General features: G+C 47.5%; 1 protein-coding gene across 3 annotated transcripts in view; it reads left to right on the top strand.

The window, feature by feature from the left end:
* pde5ab (phosphodiesterase 5A, cGMP-specific, b) overlaps positions 1-6,392 on the top strand; it is a 93,234-nt gene that overhangs the window by 38,228 nt on the left and 48,614 nt on the right. The window lies entirely within an intron of this gene.

Consider the following 6,392-nt stretch of genomic DNA (forward strand, 5'->3'; position numbering starts at 1 on the left):
AGTGGAGACTCTTGCAACTTTGACTTGAGCATCTAAACTAAAGTGATGCTTCAAGACCAGACAACAAACAAATGTCAAAAAGACTAAATGTGAGACTTGTACGGCAGCTGAGATCTGTAGGCTTTATCTGCACATACACCAAAGTGACATCAGGATAAAAATCATTTACATCAGGGTCTTGAATAAGATGTCCCAGAGGTAGTGTATGAATATAGAACAGAAGTGGGCCAAGGACTGGGCCCTGTGGTACACCTCCAGCCAGCTATGGCAGAGGTAAAGTTATTAAGACTGGCTGAAGGTTCTGTAGGACAGGGGTTCCCAGACTTTTCCCTGAAACCCACAGACAATGCCACAAAATATGCAAAGAAACATCAACTTTTAGAAGGTACTTTTTTATTTTTATTCACTATTCAGTTATATTACATTTGTTTAGCATCAGAAAATTATTAACAAACATCTTTTCTGCCATATATTCCCACTGAAGAATAAACTTTTTAAACAGATTGCTGGCATATAATAAAAGAATAAAATCAAACCTCCCTTATGTGTGTGTGTGTGTGTGTGTGTGTGTGTTGGACAGATATGGCTGTAAAGCCATAGCTGGCGTATGCTGCATCAGGATTTTAGTTGGCCATGAGTTCCTAGGTTTTCTTGCAGGAGAATCCTCCAAGGTTAGGGTTGGGTTAGTCTGCTCTTTTGGTCTTCTTGTCATAAACCTGTCTATTTTGTGCTAGCTAGCTACATGCTAGCTTGAGGAGCAGAGCAGCTTGATAACTGCCAGGTCTACACAGATTATGACGTCATCCTACCAAACTTGCTGCTGAACTTTTTTTTTTTTTTCTTAGCTTCCCTCTAATTGTCTAAGACCCCCCTAGTGCCCCCGTGGTGGATGTAGGAACATAAACTTAGAGCTAAAGTCTTGATTCCAGTCCAGAAGCCCTAACCATACAGGAGGATGTTGTATGTTTGATGGACAGCATGAAGCTGTACCTGGGCAGAGTGGCTGGACATGAAGACTTTGCACTATGCAGTGCTGTAAAGCCAGGTTGGATGCTGTTATTGCTCTTTTATGACATTGACTGTGCAGAGACAACTTTCTTCACAACCTTAGATAAAATGGACACATTGGACGTCATAAAGTTGATCAAATATAAGTTGATGTTTACCAGCAAGATAAACTATTAAGTTCGTTTATTCGTCAAACAGAATAGGATGTATTTTCTTAATTAGATATCTGTGGCATGTTTTGGCCAAAATACAAGAGATAATAATTTAATAATTAATGTGAAATACATTAAGCCATAGAGTCGAAGTCAACTGTTAAGTGTTGACACAGCTCTGGTTCATCCCTTGAATTAGGAGGCTTTTTTCACATCAATGACCACATTTACATGAGTTTTAATTGTTCTTTAATTCAGAATAAAGATTAAAAGTTTAAAATGAGCTTGTAAACACCTGATTCTGAATAAAAATGGCCATTCTGAATTAAACTTAAATCCAAAGTAAGTGTCTAGTTTATTCTGATTATAAATCTTAACTGAATAATTCCTCAATCATGTAACATTCTGCTTCAGCATGCTCGTTCCCTTGTCCTGTCGCCAGGACAACACGGTACTCTACCTCCCTCGTCCTCCTCAGCTGACCACAGGGAAGCAAGATGCTGGTGTCCAGCTGCTGCTTCACAACTAGAATCAATCTTGAAAGGAAGGTGATAACTTCCGGAGGCAGGTAAATGACAGAGGCAGGTAAAGGAGGGCGGCAGGTAAATGATGGTGGCAGGTAAATGAGGGAGGCAGGTAAGTGTTGCTGATGTTGTAGGTGACATAGCTCCGGTGAGACGGCAGATTCAAACCAGGCGCTCAAACATTCATTCATGCTTTCAAACGTGTTTATGCCAGTCTATTCAAACTACTCTTGAAAGTAGGGAAATACGCTCTGGAGCACAGTGGGGAGAATTTGGCCAGCCTGACAGATTTTATAGATCTGTGCTTCGATAGAATCGTCATGGGGAAGCCAAACCACACATCTACCCCTTCTCCCTCATCCTAGGCCAAGAGACAGCTAAACGAGGATTCACTGGGAGCTATTTCACCACCGGGGAACGACTCAACGGACGTTCTGATCTCTATAGATAAGAAACTTAGTAGTTTTGATGCACATTTGAGCCTGGTGGAAATTCTCCACAAAGAGTTCCAGGCATTACGCAAATCACTGGAATTCATCCAGAAGCAGGTGGGAACACCGGCTGCAGAGAACGCCAGCCTCAGTGAGTCTGTAAAATCCCTTACCGAGGGGGTTGACCCGACTCTCTGAAGAAAATAGGAAGATGAAAGAAATGGTGATTGATCTGCAGGCGCGGAGCATGAAAGAGAATGGTATTTGCAGGAATCCCAGAGCAGACAGAGAACCCAGAGACCACGGTGAAAAACTTCATCAAAACTCACCTGAAGTTCCCAGAGGAAATGGTGAAAAACATCCCCTTTCACAGAGTCTGGGTGTGAGGAAACCCAGGACCAGCAGACCAAGACCCATTGTAGCCAAGTTCATCAGCTTCAACCAGAAGGAGCAGGTGAAGAACCAGGGCCACGCACTGAAGGGGACAAACTTCGGAGTAAACAACCAATATCCGAGAGAGATCCTGGCTCGGTGAAGAGGCCTGTTTCCCATCAGGAGGAAATCCATGACCGAAGGCGCTCGCGCTGTCATCGTTGTGGATAAATGATTTATTAATGGACAGCTGTACCGCAACCCAAACATCACTCCGTGGCTCTACTGACATGTTGGTATGACCTTTAATCTTCCTGCATTCTCACTAGATTGTGTCAATGCATAAAACTGCCATTAAGACCATTTAGTTAACAGTAAATCCACTGCCCATCTCCACCACACTGCTCTCACAACAGATGTGTTTTTAATTATATGTTTCCTTTGACACTGTCACTCTTTTCACTTTTCACTTTTCTCTCCGACCCTTTCACGATTAACGGTTTTCCCATCTGCATTATATTAATGTGAACCGCGACACATGCACACACTTGAACATCAGGCCCAGCTTGCTGACACACATCAGCACTTTGCATGATTCACACAAACGCACACACAAAATTTGTGAGGGAACAGCACACACACACACATGCAGACATTTAATACACAAATCCATGTCATGCACTCAGCTGGCAGACACACATGCACACGGAGAAGCAGTGGGAAGCACACACACATTCTTCAGTAATATGCATGTAGCCTCATTTCTGTGGTCGGATCATGAACACACTGAGGTTTGTCACTTAGAATGTGCGTGGAGCTGGTACAAGGGAAAAGAGGTTAAAGATTTTCACATCGGCTGCAGGAGATGAAGGCAGACATTGTCATCTCACAGGAAACTCATTTATCAAACCTAACAATAGATCTACTTTCAACAGCCCAGTTTCCACATGTGTACTCAGCTTGGTATAATTTTAGGCAAAGAGGAGTCGCAACTCTTATTAATAGAAGGTTAAACTTTGACATTGATAACACAATCACAGAAGGCAGATTTATAACGGTTACATTATCTATTCAAAATGTTAAATTATCTATTGCAAATATATCTGGTCCACATGTTGATGACCCTCCTTCTTTCACTCCCTCTTCACCTCACTCTATGGTCACTCAGATAACACACTAAATATAAGATGTGACTTTAAAAGTCCAATATTATACATTTTTTGAACAACTTCATATGGGTATCAGAGGTCCAAAAACATTGTTTTCAAAGTGTATTACTCCAAATTCAGCCTTGTTCTTTAATCTCAGCCATTCCAGATGTGGCTCTGGTGAGCTCTACTGAGAATGGACTGGTTCTGTGTCTGAACCTTTAAATGTTCATAATTGGTGTCTGTCCACGCCCCTCCCTGGGAGAAGATCCGGCTTTTGCCAGCTCCCATCTGTGATTTTAAAGGACACGCTTAGTAAGCCGGGGGGGTTGGGTCAACGACAGTAGTTACTACCAGAGGCAGTGGTTATTTCTCTTTGTGAGGTCCATCCATCCATCCATTTTCTGCCGCTTATCCGGAGTCGGGTTGCGGGGTAGCTGCCTAAGCAGGGAAACCCAGACTTCCCTCTCCCCGGCCACATTCACCAGCTTATCCGGAGAGATCCCGAGGTGTTCCCAGGCCAGCCGAGAGATGTAGTCTGTCCATTGTGTCCTGGGTCTTCCTCGGGGCCTCTTTCCAGTGGGACATGCCCGGAACACTTCACCAGGGAGGCGTCCAGGAGGCATCCTAACCAGATGCCCGAGCCACTTCATCTGGCTCCTCTTGATGTGGAGGAGCAGCGGCTCTACTCTGGGCCTTTCCCGGATCTCCGAGCTTCTCACCCTATCTCTAAGGGAGAGCCCGGCCACCCTGCGGAGAAAACTCATTTCGGCCGCTTGTATTCGCGATCTTGTTCTTTCGGCCACTACCCTCAGCTCATGACCATAGGTGAGGGTAGGAATGTAGATCGACCGGTAAATCAAGAGCTTTGTGTTTTGGCTCAGCTCCTTCTTCACCACGACAGACCGATGCAGAGTCCACATCACTGCACACCGATCCACCTGTCAATCCCCCGCTCCATCCTTCCCTCACTCGTAAAAAAGGCCCTGACATACGTGAACTCCTCCACTTGGGGCAGGACCCTATTGCAGACCCAGAGAGAGCACTCCACCCTTTTCCGTCTGAGGACCATGGTCTCAGACTTGGAGGTGCTGGCTTTCATCCCAGCCGCTTCACACTCGGCTGCGAATCTCTCCAGTGAGAGCTGAAGATCACGGCCTGATGAAGCCACCAGAACCACATCATCCGCAAAGAGCAGAGACCCATCCTGAGGCCACCCAACCGGATCCCCTCAACACCTCGGCTGCGCCTAGAAATTCTGTCCATAAAAGTTTGAACAGAATCAGTGACAAAGTTCAGCCTTTGCGGAGTCCAACCTGCACTAGAAATGATTCTGATTTACTGCTGGCAATGCAGACCAAGTTCTGACACCGGTCGTACAGGGTCCGGATAGCTCGTACAAGCGGGTCTGGCACCCCATACCCCTGAGTATCCCCTATAGGAGTCCCTGGGAGACACTGTCGAATGCCTTCTCCAAGCCCATAAAGCACATGTAGATTGGTTGGGCAAACTCCTATGCCCCCTCAAAGACCCTGAAGAGGGTGTAGAGCTGGTCCACTGTACCACGACTGGGACGAAAACCACACTGCTCCTCCTCAATCCGAGGTTCGACTATCCGACGGACCCTCCTCTCCAGCACCCCTGAATAGACCTTACTGGGCAAACTGAGGAGTGTGATCCCCCTGTAGTTGGAGCACACCCTCCGGTCCCCCTTTTTGACGAGGGGGACCACCACTCAAGTCTGCCAGTCCAGGGGTGCTGTCCCCGATGTCCACGCGATGCTGCAGAGACATGTCAGCCAAGACAGCCCTACAACATCTAGAGCCCTAAGGAACTCTGGGTGGACATCATCCACCCCTGGGGCCCTGCCACCGAGGAGCTTTTTAACCACCTCAGTGACCTCAGCCCCAGAGATGGGAGAGCCAGCACCAGCTACCCCAGACTCTGCTTCCTCATTGGAAGACGTGTTGGTGGGATTGAGAAGGTCTTCGAAGTATTCCCTCCACCGCCTCACAGCGTCCTGAGTCGAGGTCAGCAGACCCCCATCCCCACTGTACACAGTGTTGATGAAGCACTGCTTTCCCCTCCTGAGCAGCCGGATGGTGGACCAGAATCTCCTCGAAGCCGTCCGGAAGTCATTCTCCATGGCCTCTCCAAACTCCTACCATGCTCGAGTTTTTGCCTTAGCGACCACCGAAGCTGCGCTCTGCTTAGCCTACCGATACCCATCCAGACCCATCTGGAGTCCCACAGGCTAAAAAGGCCCGATAGGACTCCTTCTTCAGCTTGACAGCATCCCTCACTGCCGGTGTCCACCGACAAGTTCGGGGGTTACCGCCATGACAGGCACCGACGACCTTACGGCCACAGCTGTGGCTGGCCGCCTTGACAATAGAGGCACGGAACACAGCCCATTCGGACTCAATGTCCTCCGCCTCACCCGGGACATGGTTGAAGCTCTGCCGGAGATGGGAGTTGAAACTTGAAACCCACGTCCGGGCAAGGGAAACCTTGGTCCTTGCTTTCTCCTGATTTGAGCCGCCCTTCGTTAGGTCCCTCCCCTAGACACCTGTTTGCCATGGGTGACCAGGGGCATGAGCCCCCGACAACATAGCCGCTAGGATCATCAGGACGCACAAACTCCACCACGATAAGGTGGCGGCTCAGGGAGGAGCCTTTGTGAGGTCACAAAGGGAAATATCTCAGACTCACCCATTTGAGCACACATTCACTAAAAAGTGGAGCAAGCAAGAGAGG

Source organism: Melanotaenia boesemani, chromosome 5 (genome assembly GCF_017639745.1).
Source record: "Melanotaenia boesemani isolate fMelBoe1 chromosome 5, fMelBoe1.pri, whole genome shotgun sequence".
Lineage (NCBI taxonomy): Eukaryota > Metazoa > Chordata > Actinopteri > Atheriniformes > Melanotaeniidae > Melanotaenia > Melanotaenia boesemani.